Below are 18,982 nucleotides of genomic sequence, written 5' to 3' on the forward strand. Positions count from 1 at the left end.
CCTATCTGATCCCCCCCATTGTAAGCAGCAGTCCTGCCCTGCTTTATGGCTGAGTACAGAAAGCTCTGCAGTGTATGTAACAAAATATAAAATTAATGATTCTTTGCTGCAGAATCTCAGGACACTGTCACTGTATGAGGCAGTGCAGACACAGACTTTACAGTAAGGTCAATCACCCTTTCCTTTTCCATCCTCCCATTTCTCAGAGACATCCATTAGCTCTGAAGTATTTTAAGGCTTTTGTGGAATTTAAACAAAACGTCTGCCTTCTAGAACAGCCTGTTACTGTCTGTGACGCTGCTCCTCTTCCCAGCAATGAAAGATCATGTTCCATGTGACTGTAACTGCACCGTCCCATAACTTACAGCTTATTGTGTGCCCAGAACATTCCTTCTCTGTATATTTGTATTTATACATATGGGTAGGGGGTGCCATAGTGTTTCCCTTAGACAGTACAGTATGGGGGTACAGCTTATTGTGTGCCCAGAACATTCCTTCTCTGTATATTTGTATTTATACATATGGGTAGGGGGTGCCATAGTGTTTCCCTTAGACATTACAGTATGGGGGTACAGCTTATTGTGTGCCCAGAACATTCCTTCTCTGTATATTTGTATTTATACATATGGGTAGGGGGTGCCATAGTGTTTCCCTTAGACATTACAGTATGGGGGTACAGCTTATTGTGTGCCCAGAACATTCCTTCTCTGTATATTTGTATTTATACATATGGGTAGGGGGTGCCATAGTGTTTCCCTTAGACAGTACAGTATGGGGGTACAGCTTATTGTGTGCCCAGAACATTCCTTCTCTGTATATTTGTATTTATACATATGGGTAGGGGGTGCCATAGTGTTTCCCTTAGACAGTACAGTATGGGGGTACAGCTTATTGTGTGCCCAGAACATTCCTTCTCTGTATATTTGTATTTATACATATGGGTAGGGGGTGCCATAGTGTTTCCCTTAGACAGTACAGTATGGGGGGTACAGCTTATTGTGTGCCCAGAACATTCCCTCTCTGTATATTTGTATTTATACATATGGGTAGGGGGTGCCATAGTGTTTCCCTTAGACAGTACAGTATGGGGGTACAGCTTATTGTGTGCCCAGAACATTCCTTCTCTGTATATTTGTATTTATTCATATGGGTAGGGGGTGCCATAGTGTTTCCCTTAGACAGTACAGTATGGGGGTACAGCTTATTGTGTGCCCAGAACATTCCTTCGCTGTATATTTGTATTTATACATATGGGTAGGGGGTGCCATAGTGTTTCCCTTAGACAGTACAGTATGGGGGTACAGCTTATTGTGTGCCCAGAACATTCCTTCGCTGTATATTTGTATTTATACATATAACGCATTTTCACTAGGGGTGAGTAACTACATTTAGAAAACAAAGACATTCAGTTCCGGGGGGGCTCATGAGAATTTCCAGAATGTGAACCCCTCTGTGTGTAGAAGTTGGAATCCATTATATCTGAGCTGCTGCCGCTGCCTCGGAGTCTTTGTGGGACGCTGAGAGCAACGTGAGAACAGAACTGACACTGGGAAACAGGGATCTGACACTTCTGGAGCAAATACTCAGGGATAATGAGTTTCCTTAAGGAAGTCGCTGGGGAAGAGACACCGTTCCACTATATTTGTTAGAACTCTGATAAACAGCCTGACATTTAAAGGGGAAGCATGACTAATAGGAACTAGATTTACTTTAAAATAGTATGGCAGTATCCATCCATAATAATATATACCAATGTTCTGGGCACATAAAACTACTATATTATTATAATAAGGGAAACACTATGGCACCTCCTACCCATATGTATAAATACAAATTTACAGAGAAGGAATGTTTTGGGCACACAATAAGCTGTACCCCCATACTGTACTGTCTAAGGGAAACACTATGGCACCCCCTACCCATATGTATAAATACAAATATACAGAGAAGGAATGTTCTGGGCACACAATAAGCTGTACCCCCATACTGTACTGTCTAAGGGAAACACTATGGCACCCCCTACCCATATGTATAAATACAAATATACAGAGAAGGAATGTTCTGGGCACACAATAAGCTGTACCCCCATACTGTACTGTCTAAGGGAAACACTATGGCACCCCCTACCCATATGTATAAATACAAATATACAGAGAGGGAATGTTCTGGGCACACAATAAGCTGCACCCCCATACTGTACTGTCTAAGGGAAACACTATGGCACCTCCTACCTATATGTATAAATACAAATATACAGAGAAGGAATGTTCTGGGCACACAATAAGCTGTACCTCCATACTGTACTGTCTAAGGGAAACACTATGGCACCTCCTACCCATATGTATAAATACAAATATACAGAGAAGGAATGTTCTGGGCACACAATAAGCTGTACCTCCATACTGTACTGTCTAAGGGAAACACTATGGCACCTCCTACCTATATGTATAAATACAAATATACAGAGAGGGAATGTTCTGGGCACACAATAAGCTGTTATGGGTATCATTTACCTTATATAGAAACATAAATAGAAGCAACAATGTGTAAGTGAAAATCAGATACGCCATTCCATCAGCAAGATCCAGGCAAGTACCATACAGGTACAAGGAGGGGCGATTCTAGGGGTTTTACCAAAATGCTGGGAATATCCCCCATGTGCCATTACACAGTGGTATAAAGAGGCCCAGTTGAGAGAAGCTAGGGATTGTGGGTAAAAATAACCCCCCCACAAATGAAATCAAACTGTGCCGGGAAGTGAAATTATTATAGGGGATCTTTAAAGGGGAAGCGAAACCTTGAGCATAAAAATAAGAATCATCTGCTTTTTCAGAGCACCTGGAACCAGACACCAGACTTTCAAGGGGAAATTCACCTTAGAATTTATTTTTAGGGCGTTTGAGTAATTGTTTTCTTACAAACAAGTTCTACTATGGGATTGCTTTGGCCTAGTGATAAGCAGGTCAGAATGTTTCCTTCCTGGGTCAGTTTCATGAACTTTGACCCGACCTGATGATGTCATTAAGAGGATGGGCCACATCACCAAATGGGAGGTACCAGTTCAGTGGAATCATAGAGACCTCCTGTCTGTAAATCTGAGCAAAGACTCAAAATCACAGAATCTGTGTAACGGATAATCTATTATATTTGTTATTGAGATATAAGAGGCAGAGAAACGTATGTGAGCTCCCCCTGCTGGCCAACGTCCGTGTAACAGGGTGGTACAGCTTTAAGATAACGTCTAGTATTTTATATAAAACTTTCTATTCCTAGCAACTTTGCAATTAGTCTTCATTATTTATTTGTTAAAGTTTTGTAGTTATTCGCCTTCATTTTCTGCTTTTTTCTTGCTTTCATATGGGGGTCACTGACCCCGGCAGATGAAAAACGTCTTCCTTTCTAAGGCTTATGATTTTATTGTTATTATTCCTTTTTTTTTTTTTCTTTTCTTCCTATTCAGTCCTTTGCCTATTCATATTCCAGCCTCTCATTCAAATCATAGCCTGGTTTCTAGGGTAAATAAGGCCCTAGCAACCAGATAGCTGCTGAAATGCCAAACAGGAGAGCTGCTGAACAAAAAGCACCAGCAGAATCAGCACCAGTCGGCCAATCAGCTCGCTGCTTTGGATACAGATATACTGGCTGCTGGGGGAGACATTGCTATATTGCATTATAAGCACCAAGAGGGCAATAGCTGCCCCGGCGACAGCGCCAAATCCTTCCCATTGACCGACACCTTGTGCGGATTCAGCATTAAATCATCTCTGATTGAACCAATGGGGCTCATTGATCCACCCCATGTGATTCATGCTGCCGCCAATACCTGGGCACAGACACGCCCCACTTTCTAGCACCGTCATGGCAGAACTGCTGGGCCGGGAAATGAGAATAAAACTTGAAGGACAAGTCAACACCAAGTGTAATTTTTTGCCCAATAAAAGAAAACATCATTCTAAGCAGCTTTGCAATATACATTCATTACAAATGTGCAATGGTATATATAATTGCTATTAATTGTTTTTCGCCTTCCTCTGGGGCAACTAGCAGTTAGGCAGGTTATATATAGGCATTAAGGTTGAACGTGATGGACGTCTTTTTTCAACCTAACTTACTATGTTACTTATAGGCGTAAAGATAAAACCTATTGCTTCCAATACATCTATTTTGCTTTATCCTCATACTGACACAGCCTAATGCCCTGCCCTACAAACTGCCACTACTGACAGTAAAGCCCCTACAGCCACATTGTGGGCCCCCCCCCCCTAGTTGGGCCCTTGGTATCAGTAACAGGGGGGGCCCATCCCTGCATCCGGTTATCTCATCACTGATACATCCTCTCCATTACCCAGGGCCTTGGGCAAGACTTGCACAACTGGGGGCAGGAGGGGTCAAATCGTGCACTCGCCCCCTGAATATTAGGGGACAGACGCTCGGCGGGGGTCTGGGTGAGTAACGATCCTTTAGCACGAAATGGGTCAGAATGTGGAATGTAAAGAATCCCTTAGCTAAACATATCCCCCCCATCTGTAAGCAGCTGCTTCGTATGTGCAACGGCATCCAACAGGGTCCGACCTCAGGAACCATGGGGTCTATGCACAGACTCTGCTGTTCAACTACAACTCCCACCAGGCAATATATGGGTTCTGGCAAAGGCCAGAGGGGCTGCTGGAAGATGCCATAGACAGTCACTATTTATTGGGCTGGGGGGGCTGTTTGTGCCTCTGGGTACTGGGAATGCCAGGGGGGCTGTAAGGTGCCACAGACAGTCACTATTTATTGGACTGGGGGGGCTGTTTGTGCCTCTGGGTACTGGGAATGCCAGGGGGGCTGTAAGGTGCCACAGACAGTCACTATTTATTGGGCTGGGGGGGCTGTTTGTGCCTCTGGGTACTGGGAATGCCAGGGGGGCTGTAAGGTGCCACAGACAGTCACTATTTATTGGGCTGGGGGGGGCTGTTTGTGCCTCTGGGTACTGGGAATGCCAGGGGGGCTGTAAGGTGCCACAGACAGTCACTATTTATTGGGCTGGGGGGGCTGTTTGTGCCTCTGGGTACTGGGAATGCAGGGGGGCTGTAAGGTGCCACAGACAGTCACTATTTATTGGGCTGGGGGGGGCTGTTTGTGCCTCTGGGTACTGGGAATGCCAGGGGGGCTGTAAGGTGCCACAGACAGTCACTATTTATTGGGCTGGGGGGGGGGGCTGTTTGTGCCTCTGGGTACTGGGAATGCCAGGGGGGCTGTAAGGTGCCACAGACAGTCACTATTTATTGGGCTGGGGGGGGGGCTGTTTGTGCCTCTGGGTACTGGGAATGCCAGGGGGCTGTAAGGTGCCACAGACAGTCACTATTTATTGGGCTGGGGGGGGGGCTGTTTGTGCCTCTGGGTACTGGGAATGCCAGGGGGGCTGTAAGGTGCCACAGACAGTCACTATTTATTGGGCTGGGGGGGGGGCTGTTTGTGCCTCTGGGTACTGGGAATGCCAGGGGGGCTGTAAGGTGCCACAGACAGTCACTATTTATTGGGCTGGGGGGGCTGTTTGTGCCTCTGGGTACTGGGAATGCCAGGGGGGCTGTAAGGTGCCACAGACAGTCACTATTTATTGGGCTGGGGGGCTGTTTGTGCCTCTGGGTACTGGGAATGCCAGGGGGGCTGTAAGGTGCCACAGACAGTCACTATTTATTGGGCTGGGGGGCTGTTTGTGCCTCTGGGTACTGGGAATGCAAGGGGGGCTGTAAGGTGCCACAGACACTCACTATTTATTGGGCTGCTTGGGCCTCAGTACTACAGCTCCCAGAATCCTTAGCTAGAGTACAGAAGGTCAGATCCTTCCCCTCCATTATGTCGATATCAAAGGAAGGAAGTGAGAGAGACATTCCGTGCATTAATGCATCTCCCCATAGCATTAGTAGGTAACTTGTAATAACCACCCAGTGGGGGGGGGGGCTGGTGAATAACGAGGCAATTAGATTTCATTATCTGCTTTCCATCACATTGGCACGCTGTTAGGAAGGGCTGGGGGAATACACCGGTATTTATAAATCACTGGTAAAGCTGCAGCCACGTACAGTGGAATTCCCAGGGCCCCGACATTAACTGTAACATGAACTGACTGCACCTTAAATGGATTTGATGGGAGGAAAGGAAAGTGGCGTATGGAGCGCAGCCCTGCAGTATGGGAACATAAGCGCCCCCCCCAACGCCGCCAATACCTTCTAAAGCCAAGTTTTTGTATTGTTTTATCTACTTGATTTATGATCTCAGAATGTTAATGTATGATGTCAGCAGTGATGTCATAAGATAAATGGAAGGATTCAAATTGTGGCCCTATGGGGGGGGATTCAGTAAATTGTAATCTGATTTAATTATATGTAAGTCTTAACTGTAGTCACTTACCTGCCCATAGTCGCTGTTAAACAAAAGTGTGGGTCTGTATGTGAGTGGATAGGTCAGTGTGGGTCTGTAGTGTAACAAAGTATATAATGTATAATTACATTTAGACATAAGTTTAAACCCAGTAGTAATGAATGCACATTGGGAAGTTGCACAGAATGATACTTTCAGGCAAGTGGTTAATATTAACCCCCACCCCCCAGTGGGATGCTTAATAAATGGAATCCACCCCTTTCCCAAATATTCCAAATATTTGGCTATTTGAACTCACAGGGGGTAACCGGCTACTGATCTGGCGGAGAAGCGATAAAGTTGACTCACAAAGTACAGGAAACCCTGGGACAGCAGCTGAGTCAGGAATGCGACTGGGTATTAGTGACTGTATGATGGGAGAATGGGCCCCGGCCCAAACCCGTCAGGCGTATCGACTGCGCCAGAAATAGACCTCGCACAGGGCAGGAGGGTCCGGCTGCAATAACACTGAGCTCGGGGGCAGCGGCGTGGGGGCAGGAAAACAAAACACTTGGACCCCCCCCCCACCCGGTGCCGCGGGGAAGCCCAACAACACAATTCCAGCCACTTCTGTTATATTTATACCTGTGTATAGATGATAAATAGACACAGTTGGGCAGGGTGTGTAGTAAGGTAAGAATGGATCTGGGAAAAGGAAAGTACCATTTGGATTAGGGATGCACAAAATCCAGGATTCCGTTTGGGATTCGGCCAAGATTCTGCCTTTTCCAGCAGGATTCGGATTCGGTTCAGCATTTGGCTGAATTTTTTACAAAGGATGATTTGGATTGAGTGCGTAGTAAGCTGTAACTGTAAGAAGTGTATTGTAAGGCAAGCTAGTGTTAGTAGCTGGGGTTGCACAGAGCCACCATCAGTAAATATGAGGGTCCCACACTACTAAAAGGGTCCCGCATGGGTCACAATTATTAACCTATTCATCAGCTGGGTCCCCTGAGTAGGGGTAGGTAATAGAGGCAGATGGGGGGACACAGTTGGGGGGGAAATATCAGTGAGGTAGTGAGATGGCGGGACAATGTGTATTGTAAGGCAAGCTAGTGTTAGTGCACAGAGCCACCATCAGTAAATATCAGGGTCCCACACTACTAAAAGGGTCCCGCATGGGCCCGAATTATTAACCCATTCATCAGCTGGGTCCCCTGAGTAGGGGTAGGTAATAGAGGCAGATGGGGGGTTGGGAGAATGATCAGTGAGTTAATGAGACGGTGGGACAATGTGTATTGTAAGGCAAGAGAGGATAAAATAATCCAACTGCAGAAGCTGCCAATGAATGAGCGTTACCCTGTTGTACCCTGAATACACAGCAGTATCTCTGAAGATTTATGACATTAGTAGTAAATACCCCATGATGTTGTTCAATAACCCCCCATCTTGGCTATTATTATCCCCCATTCCTTCTTATCTCTGGGCTCAGAGGATCTGACCATATTCTTTATATCAATACATTTAATAAGCCGCTGCCTTTATATCTGCCTCCCGTCCGGCCCCTTTGTGCCTCCGACAATCGGCCTTTCTGTCACTATTATACACTGAGGCTTATTATTAGCCCGACACCAACAAAAAAAGGTTTTTACGTCTTCCGGCAGAATATAAAGAGCGGAGCCAGTCGCCAGACGCGCAATGAGCTTTAATTAATTCCCTGCGCCTTCTGATAACGACAGCCAGAAACAAAAGTGCCGCCTTCCCGGGGAGAAGCGCTCAATTCATTCCCGGCCATTAGGGAATACGGGCAGGAACTGGGGGAACCAACAGGGATAAGTGGGGGAGCAGAACGTTATTCCTCAGTCAGTGGGGGGCACAGGCACATAATAGGGTCCAGGAACAGCAGGTCGCACCCTACCCGGATATGCTTTACTGCACTGGGGATAGGTCCCAACTTAGTATGTACAGGATATACACCCTGATATGTATCCTTCTACTGTTACTTAGTGAAGTAAAATATGAAAATAAGTCACCAGGAGATGCATAACACCCCCTGGTCTTTAGCTCTGTGCCTTTATATGGGCACAGAACCCCTCAGTGACTGCTAATATCCTTATCATTTACAGTAGGGGGTACATTATCCCTTATAATACATGAGTGATACTCAGAGTTCCCTGTATAACTCAGGGACAGGGACTGATAGGAATGTGATAGGGACCTTAGATTGTAAGCTCACTGGGGCAGGGACTGATAGGAATGTGATAGGGACCTTAGATTGTAAGCTCACTGGGGCAGGGACTGATGCGAATGGGATAGGGACCTTAGATTGTAAGCTCACTGGGGCAGGGACTGATGGGAATGGGATAGGGACCTTAGATTGTAAGCTCACTGGGGCAGGGACTGATGGTAATGGGATAGGAACCTTAGATTGTAAGCTCACTGGGGCAGGGACTGATGGGAATGGGATAGGGACCTTAGATTGTAAACTCACTGGGGCAGCGACTGATGGGAAAGGGATAGGGACCTTAGATTGTAAGCTCACTGGGGCAGGGACTGATGGGAATGGGATAGGGACCTTAGATTGTAAGCTCACTGGGACAGGGACTGATGGGAATGTGATAGGGGCCTTAAATTGTAAGCTCACTGGGGCAGGGGCTGATGGGAATGGGATAGGGACCTTAGATTGTAAGCTCACTGGGGCAGGGACTGATGGGAATGGGATAGGGACCTTAGATTGTAAGCTCACTGGGGCAAGGGCTGATGGGAATGTGATAGGGGCCTTAAATTGTAAGCTCACTGGGGCAGGGGCTGATGGGAATGTGATAGGGACCTTAGATTGTAAGCTCACTGGGGCAGGGACTGATGGGAATGGGATAGGGACCTTAGATTGTAAGCTCACTGGGGCAAGGGCTGATGGGAATGTGATAGGGGCCTTAAATTGTAAGCTCACTGGGGCAGGGGCTGATGGGAATGTGATAGGGACCTTAGATTGTAAGCTCACTGGGGCAGGTCCGGATGGGAATGTGATAGGGACCTTAGATTGTAAGCTCACTGGGGCAGGGACTGATGGGAATGTGATAGGGACCTTAGATTGTAAGCTCACTGGGGCAGGGATTGATGGGAATGTGATAGGGACCTTAGATTGTAAGCTCACTGGGGCAGGGACTGATGGGAATGTGATAGGGACCTTAGATTGTAAGCTCACTGGGGCAGGGATTGATGGGAATGTGATAGGGACCTTAGATTGTAAGCTCACTGGGGCAGGGACTGATGGGAATGGGATTGGGACCTTAGATTGTAAGCTCACTGGGGCAGGGACTGATGGGAATGGGATAGGGACCTTAGATTGTAAGCTCACTGGGGCAGGGACTGATGGGAATGGGATTGGGACCTTAGATTGTAAGCTCACTGGGGCAGGGGCTGATGGGAATGGGATAGGGACCTTAGATTGTAAGCTCACTGGGGCAGGGGCTGATGGGAATGGGATAGGGACCTTAGATTGTAAGCTCACTGGGGCAGGGGCTGATGGGAATGGGATAGGGACCTTAGATTGTAAGCTCACTGGGGCAGGGACTGATGGGAATGGGATAGGGACCTTAGATTGTAAGCTCACTGGGGCAGGGGCTGATGGGAATGGGATAGGGACCTTAGATTGTAAGCTCACTGGGGCAGGGGCTGATGGGAATGGGATAGGGACCTTAGATTGTAAGCTCACTGGGCAGGAACATGTTGGTGCTCTATAAATGAAGGAAAATATGCATTATGGAACCTGGATTTACAGTATATTTCCCTTTCTGCCTTCTGGGGGAGGGAAGAATTTTTCATTTACAGTCCCCTCTTCCCGGGCTGCAACCTGTCATTTCCTATGGCAACCGCGATGTTCAAGTTGCTGCGCAATGAGAACTCCCAGACTCCCTCTCTCCGCTGGTGGGGATAGTGGGGGAGGGGAAGGGTGGGCATTGTAGTTCCTCTAGACCAGCAGCTTGCTATTATCCCTGTACAATATCAAGGCAAAATATCATGTGATCTGCTCCCCCCTTCAGTCTATAGAAATGTTTGCTTTCTGCACCTGTGACTCCTTTATAGGTCGACTTGTCCTTTAAAGTGACTGCGCCTTTAAAAGAGGTTCCTATTCTTTACTCAGCTGTCTCACTCCGACACTTTCCCATGCTTTGTACATACCATGTCCCCCTATGGGCAACCGGCCCCATCCACTCCCTTTATATATTCCCCAGCACTCTCATTCCCATCAGAGCTTACAATCTATTCACATACACTAAGGTCAATTTTAGCAGGAACCAATTAACCTGCCTGCAAATAATTCTAATTTTTCAACATAATTTCCTTTTTCTCTGTAATAATAAAACAGTACCTGTACTTGATCCCAACTAAGATATAATTACCCCTTATTGGGGGCAGAACAGCCCTATTGGGTTTATTTAATGGTTAAATGATTCCCTTTTCTCTGTAATAATAAAACAGTACCTGTACTTGATCCCAACTAAGATAAAATTACCCCTTATTGGGGGCAGAACAGCCCTATTGGGTTTATTTCATGGTTAAATGATTCCCTTTTCTCTGTAATAATAAAACAGTACCTGTACTTGATCCCAACTAAGATATAATTACCCCTTATTGGGGCAGAACAGCCCTATTGGGTTTATTTAATGGTTAAATGATTCCCTTTTCTCTGTAATAATAAAACAGTACCTGTACTTGATCCCAACTAAGATATAATTACCCCTTATTGGGGGCAGAACAGCCCTATTGGGTTTATTTAATGGTTAAATGATTCCCTTTTCTCTGTAATAATAAAACAGTACCTGTACTTGATCCCAACTAAGATATAATTACCCCTTATTGGGGCAGAACAGCCCTATTGGGTTTATTTAATGGTTAAATGATTCCCTTTTCTCTGTAATAATAAAACAGTACCTGTACTTGATCCCAACTAAGATAAAATTACCCCTTATTGGGGGCAGAACAGCCCTATTGGGTTTATTTCATGGTTAAATGATTCCCTTTTCTCTGTAATAATAAAACAGTACCTGTACTTGATCCCAACTAAGATATAATTACCCCTTATTGGGGCAGAACAGCCCTATTGGGTTTATTTAATGGTTAAATGATTCCCTTTTCTCTGTAATAATAAAACAGTACCTGTACTTGATCCCAACTAAGATATAATTACCCCTTATTGGGGGCAGAACAGCCCTATTGGGTTTATTTAATGGTTAAATGATTCCCTTTTCTCTGTAATAATAAAACAGTACCTGTACTTGATCCCAACTAAGATATAATTACCCCTTATTGGGGCAGAACAGCCCTATTGGGTTTATTTAATGGTTAAATGATTCCCTTTTCTCTGTAATAATAAAACAGTACCTGTACTTGATCCCAACTAAGATATAATTACCCCTTATTGGGGCAGAACAGCCCTATTGGGTTTATTTCATGGTTAAATGATTCCTTTTTCTCTGTAATAATAAAACAGTACCTGTACTTGATCCCAACTAAGATATAATTACCCCTTATTGGGGCAGAACAGCCCTATTGGGTTTAATTACTATTTAAATCATTTTTTAGTAGACTTAAGGTAGGAGATCCAAATTGCAGAAAGACCCCCTATCTGGAAAATCCCAGGTGCCGAGCAATATATATATTATATATAATATATATATATAGCTAGCACAACACATGCTGGATTGAAATATAACTGTAAGAATTAGATTGCAAGCTCTTGGGCACTGAGTGTATTTCCTTCTGGAATCCAGACATTTTTACAAGAGCAGATCATGTGAAGGCGCTACAAGCAGTGGCCATTGGGTACTTACTGAGCATGCTGGGAGTTGTATGCTAGTAACGAATGGGGAGCACTGATATGTATGATACACACGTGTATCCGACTCGGCATTACAGCATCCTGTGACCATAAATGGAGAGGAAGGAAACCCCCCAAACAAGTATTAGTTGCCCCCTAGGGACCCACAGTGCTGCTATCTTACAAAGGCAAACATAGAACGTCCCTGTACCCCCAGGATCATATTGGGGGGACAGATACATGCGGGTGCAGCCCCCCCTCTGTCACTGGTTCATTGAGGTTCTGGGAAGCTTGTTTCATTGTTGCAAGAGCAGAATTGCACCTATTGCCCCCCCGGGGGCCAGTGACAGTGGGAGGAAATACTCTGCCCCCCCACACCAGGAAACCCTCTTGCCCAAGAGACTGATAGGGGGATTTTGGGCTAATGCAACCCTAACTGGGGCAACACCGGAACGTCCGCTCTGTTCTTTATGTGACCTCTCCAGCATGTGGTGGGTGTGGCGCAGCATCCCCCCCCCCATCCTCTCTCCCACCCCTTCTCCCACCCCACCCATCTCTTACCCACCCAGCTGCCTGGGCTCCTCTGCCTTTCTTCCTTTCATTAATTACACAGCAATTATATAGCACAGACATATTACACTATGTTTGTACAATTGGATTGGTTCCTGCCCCAGAGCTTACAATCTAATCTCCCTACCAGAAGCCCATTGGAAGGGCAACGTACCCACCCACCCAAACATGAGGGCGATATACAAACTTCCTGCAGACTGGGTCCCTGTCAGATGGAAATCCCAGTTATTTCATGTGTTATTGGTTGGCAAGAAAAGGGTTAAATTGGGTGCAAGCAGAGGGGCCCCACTCTTTGTAGAATCATTCAGTGAAGCAGTTTTAGGCTGCTATTTAGCAAAGAAGCTCAGATGTGCCCCACTGAGTAGTAAGGCAAGATTGTATCACTGCAATGGGTAGTATCTGTAGTGTGTGTGTATAGTAAGGCAATGGGTAGTATCTGTAGTGTGTGTGTATAGTAAGGCAATGGGTAGTATCTGTAGTGTGTGTGTATAGTAAGGCAATGGGTAGAATCTGTAGTGTGTATAGTAAGGCAATGGGTAGAATCTGTAGTGTGTATAGTAAGGCAATGGGTAGAATCTGTAGTGTGTGTGTATAGTAAGGCAATGGGTAGAATCTGTAGTGTGTATAGTAAGGCAATGGGTAGAATCTGTAGTGTGTGTGTATAGTAAGGCAATGGGTAGAATCTGTAGTGTGTATAGTAAGGCAATGGGTAGAATCTGTAGTGTGTGTGTATAGTAAGGCAATGGGTAGAATCTGTAGTGTGTATAGTAAGGCAATGGGTAGAATCTGTAGTGTGTATAGTAAGGCAATGGGTAGAATCTGTAGTGTGTGTGTATAGTAAGGCAATGGGTAGAATCTGTAGTGTGTATAGTAAGGCAATGGGTAGAATCTGTAGTGTGTGTGTATAGTAAGGCAATGGGTAGTATCTGTAGTGTGTGTGTATAGTAAGGCAATGGGTAGTATCTGTAGTGTGTATAGTAAGGCAATGGGTAGAATCTGTAGTGTGTATAGTAAGGCAATGGGTAGAATCTGTAGTGTGTGTGTATAGTAAGGCAATGGGTAGTATCTGTAGTGTGTGTGTATAGTAAGGCAATGGGTAGTATCTGTAGTGTGTATAGTAAGGCAATGGGTAGAATCTGTAGTGTGTATAGTAAGGCAATGGGTAGAATCTGTAGTGTGTGTGTATAGTAAGGCAATGGGTAGAATCTGTAGTGTGTATAGTAAGGCAATGGGTAGTATCTGTAGTGTGTATAGTAAGGCAAGCTGTCAATCATTTGCTGTTAGTCAGTAAGGGTTTCAGGGAGTTGTAGTTTTACAGCTTCAGGCTTGACTATAAATGATGGGGTTCCACATCTGGCCCCAGGGTCCCACCACTAAGAGTGATGTCAGAGCAGCAGCAGTGCATTATGGGTGTTGGACCAGTACCGAAGCCCCCAGAGAGGGGACCAGCGCTGCAGCAACTGCTTTAACCCCCACCCCATGGCCACTTACCTCTTTGAAATATTCCTCCATGTCTCCCTGGGGGCAGCCAGCATATAATAATCCAGGACTCGGTGTATTCCAAGGGCAGATGGGAGAACAGGATTTACAGCACCCCAAAAGTTGAGATGGGGGGGGGGGGGGAAGTGCAGAGACTCCCCTGGGAGGTCAGCTTGGCACCCACTGGGCAGAAAGTATTGCGCTTGGAATGCCCTCAGCCCTGTAGGTGGTGCCAGAGACACAAGGGCCACACAGGTGGGAAAAGCGCAGGAAGGGAAAAGCCCATCAGAAGCGCAATGCTGGGGCTGCCGCAGCCCGACTGCTGCCGGGGAGTCCGGGGCTCCAATCAGCTGGGAATCCTGCCCGCAGCCAGTCCTTTGTTCTCCCGTATTACTGGGGGGGCATCACCTTCAGCCGGACCGGACCCCCGCCTCCCTGGGTTCCCTTCTCATAATATCCCCCCGAATCGCATCCACCGCGCTCCTGTCGCCCTGCGACTCACCGATCCCGCATTGACCAAGGGCTTTAACTGAACTCAGCTGCACCCATCGGGCCCCTCCCACGGAGAGGCGGGGCTTTGCTCATGGACACGCCCCTCCGACATAGACTGGACCTTCTCCCTCAGAGGCAATGGGCGCATCAGCAAATCCGTTCAATAACTTTAAAGGGGAAGTTAACCTCTTCATGAAATATTCATCATTTGCAGATGGAAGTAATCCGAGCCGTGTTAAACGTTGGAGTTTTTTTTAATGATGTTTTTTCAGATATTTTCGTTCACTTAATTGGTTGCCATGGTTACTGAGCAGATTTACTGGCTAAGAAATTATTTTTTTTGTATTTGCCCCTGGGCAACCTGTACAGCTACAGCAGCACCCACTGTGTAACCAGGGCCTCATCTGGGCAGGGTGCCAGGGTGCTGCACTATTGGCTGCACTGAGCTTTCTGCTATTGTTCAACTACAACTCTCACAATGGGGGGGGGGCTGTAGTGCCAGAACAGCTGGAGGGCTCCCCCCCCCCCCAATTCCTAATTGCTACCTATGGAATTAAGTCTTAATGGCACAACCATTTGTATGAAATTAATTTCTTTTGAGGCCCCCCACTGGCCCCCCAATAACAAAGGTGGCATTTAGGATTTTTAATGTCATCGAACAAAAGCGGCATCAATATTTAATTGCTGTGTCATCACTATGGGCACAATGGCATTTAGTCCTACCCAGGGGGCTGGGGGGGCTCTACAGTGAGAGAGTGTGGGGAAGTTGAACAGGAGCGGGGGGGGGGGGGTAATAATATTATTTGTTTATTCTTATATTTTGTTTTATCTGCTACAGCGAGAGATCAGTAGCCCTAATATATACACCTACGTATAGTATATACTGGCCTCATCCCCCCACTGCTACTATAGGCACCATCTCTCCCTACTATACCTGCTATCCCACAGCCCCAGTCCCTTCCCAGAGGCTATTATCCCCCCACTGCTACTATAGGCACCATCTCTCCCTACTATACCTGCTATCCCACAGCCCCAGTCCCTTCCCAGAGGCTATTATCCCCCCACTGCTACTATAGGCACCATCTCTCCCTACTATACCTGCTATCCCACAGCCCCAGTCCCTTCCCAGAGGCTATTATCCCCCCACTGCTACTATAGGCACCATCTCTCCCTACTATACCTGCTATCCCACAGCCCCAGTCCCTTCCCAGAGGCTATTATCCCCCCACTGTTACTATAGGCACCATCTCTCCCTACTATACCTGCTATCCCACAGCCCCAGTCCCTTCCCAGAGGCTATTATCCCCCCACTGCTACTATAGGCACCATCTCTCCCTACTATACCTGCTATCCCACAGCCCCAGTCCCTTCCCAGAGGCTATTATCCCCCCACTGCTACTATAGGCACCATCTCTCCCTACTATACCTGCTATCCCACAGCCCCAGTCCCTTCCCAGAGGCTATTCCCCCACTGCTACTATAGGCACCATCTCTCCCTACTATACCTGCTATCCCACAGCCCCAGTCCCTTCCCAGAGGCTATTATCCCCCCCACTGCTACTATAGGCACCATCTCTCCCTACTATACCTGCTATCCCACAGCCCCAGTCCCTTCCCAGAGGCTATTATCCCCCCACTGCTACTATAGGCACCATCTCTCCCTACTATACCTGCTATCAAACAGCCCCAGTCCCTTCCCAGAGGCTATTATCCCCCCACTGCTACTATAGGCACCATCTCTCCCTACTATACCTGCTATCCCACAGCCCCAGTCCCTTCCCAGAGGCTATTATCCCCCCACTGCTACTATAGGCACCATCTCTCCCTACTATACCTGCTATCCCACAGCCCCAGTCCCTTCCCAGAGGCTATTATCCCCCCACTGCTACTATAGGCACCATCTCTCCCTACTATACCTGCTATCAAACAGCCCCAGTCCCTTCCCAGAGGCTATTATCCCCCCACTGCTACTATAGGCACCATCTCTCCCTACTATACCTGCTATCCCACAGCCCCAGTCCCTTCCCAGAGGCTATTATCCCCCCACTGCTACTATAGGCACCATCTCTCCCTACTATACCTGCTATCCCACTCTGTGAGTATATAGCCAGGGGCAGGTGGTGCATTACTGAACTTTCCCACACTCTTCTGATTTATATTAGGAAAACCCTGAACATAAAGCTATAGTATCACCGTATCTCTCCTACTGGTTGGGTAAGTCAGGGATCCCGCTGGCTAATAAAGAAGAAAGAATATATTGGGGCCCAGGACAGCTGCCCTACGTGCCCCCCCGAGGAGGAGAGCGCTGGGTTGGACAGATACACAAGGCAGGGATAACAGATAAGATGGAGTAACCCTATCAGGGCAAAGCAGGGTGCCAAAGGGGCTTTTCTCCCCCCCCCCAGCACATTCGCCCCCCCTTTGAGAATAAGAAATGGGATTAGTGTAACCCTACACTGCTCTCTGTCACTTCCCATCCTCTCATCTCTGCCCTTCTCCCTGGGGCATTAGCGGAGGGCAGTTGGGGGCTATGGGGCAGATGTGCCTGTTACTTTGAACCTGTAAGTAAGATTGTGTTTTGCACTATGGCAGTAAAACAAGGAGGCTGGGAGTTTTATTAACCCTTAGTGTCCCAGTGTGGGTCGCGTTGGCTCCTCTCCCCGTTCGTCTAATCCCAGTAATTAACTCTCAATTAGTAGGTTGTAACAATGGCCGTAACATTTAGTGGCTTCAGGCAGGTGTTTGGATCATAATTATCCTCTGGGCTAAAATTAGTTGCCTTGTGATTTAACCTCTTCAGATCCAGCTTTTCATTAACTGCCAAGGATTTCCCAGCTTCCCGGGTGTGAAGGGGTTAGGTTTTTTTTTTTCCAGAAAATTATGTATCGTATTTAGGAAGTCACAGCTTTTTTTGCATTATTAGGTTTTACATTATTTACATTTACAGCAGTCCTGCCCTGCTTTATGGCTGAGATTCTAGCTATCTGTATAACAGAGCATTCTGTCACAGTGGCACAGATCCTATCTGATCCCCCCATTGTAAGCAGCAGTCCTGCCCTGCTTTATGGCTGAGATTCTAGCTATCTGTATAACAGAGCATTCTGTCACAGTGGCACAGATCCTATCTGATCCCCCCCCATTGTAAGCAGCAGTCCTGCCCTGCTTTATGGCTGAGATTCTAGCTATCTGTATAACAGAGCATTCTGTCACAGTGGCACAGATCCTATCTGATCCCCCCATTGTAAGCAGCAGTCCTGCCCTGCTTTATGGCTGAGATTCTAGCTATCTGTATAACAGAGCATTCTGTCACAGTGGCACAGATCCTATCTGATCCCCCCCATTGTAAGCAGCAGTCCTGCCCTGCTTTATGGCTGAGATTCTAGCTATCTGTATAACAGAGCATTCTGTCACAGTGGCACAGATCCTATCTGATCCCCCAATTGTAAGCAGCAGTCCTGCCCTGCTTTATGGCTGAGATTCTAGCTATCTGTATAACAGAGCATTCTGTCACAGTGGCACAGATCCTATCTGATCCCCCCATTGTAAGCAGCAGTCCTGCCCTGCTTTATGGCTGAGATTCTAGCTATCTGTATAACAGAGCATTCTGTCACAGTGGCACAGATCCTATCTGATCCCCCCATTGTAAGCAGCAGTCCTGCCCTGCTTTATGGCTGAGATTCTAGCTATCTGTATAACAGAGCATTCTGTCACAGTGGCACAGATCCTATCCCCCCCATTGTAAGCAGCAGTCCTGCCCTGCTTTATGGCTGAGATTCTAGCTATCTGTATAACAGAGCATTCTGTCACAGTGGCACAGATCCTATCTGATCCCCCCCCCATTGTAAGCAGCAGTCCTGCCCTGCTTTATGGCTGAGATTCTAGCTATCTGTATAACAGAGCATTCTGTCACAGTGGCACAGACCCTATCTGATCCCCCCCCCCCCCCCATTGTAAGCAGCAGTCCTGCCCTGCTTTATGGCTGAGATTCTAGCTATCTGTATAACAGAGCATTCTGTCACAGTGGCACAGATCCTATCTGATCCCCCCCATTGTAAGCAGCAGTCCTGCCCTGCTTTATGGCTGAGATTCTAGCTATCTGTATAACAGAGCATTCTGTCACAGTGGCACAGATCCTATCTGATCCCCCCATTGTAAGCAGCAGTCCTGCCCTGCTTTATGGCTGAGATTCTAGCTATCTGTATAACAGAGCATTCTGTCACAGTGGCACAGATCCTATCTGATCCCCCCATTGTAAGCAGCAGTCCTGCCCTGCTTTAT

At 46.8% G+C, this 18,982-nt stretch overlaps 2 protein-coding genes across 2 annotated transcripts in view; both read right to left on the reverse strand.

The window, feature by feature from the left end:
• myo10.2 (myosin 10, gene 2) overlaps window positions 1-6,420 on the reverse strand; it is a 42,765-nt gene extending 36,345 nt beyond the window's left edge. Inside the window, exon 1 of the mRNA XM_031893768.1 lies at window positions 6,394-6,420. The gene's annotated coding sequence lies outside the window, so the exon portion shown is untranslated. The remainder of the gene's footprint in view (window positions 1-6,393) is intronic.
• The window catches only part of LOC116407773, an 880,143-nt gene that overhangs the window by 125,135 nt on the left and 736,026 nt on the right, over window positions 1-18,982 (reverse strand). The gene's annotated exons all lie outside the window — the stretch shown is intronic.

This window comes from Xenopus tropicalis, chromosome 9 (assembly GCF_000004195.4).
Source record: "Xenopus tropicalis strain Nigerian chromosome 9, UCB_Xtro_10.0, whole genome shotgun sequence".
Lineage (NCBI taxonomy): Eukaryota > Metazoa > Chordata > Amphibia > Anura > Pipidae > Xenopus > Xenopus tropicalis.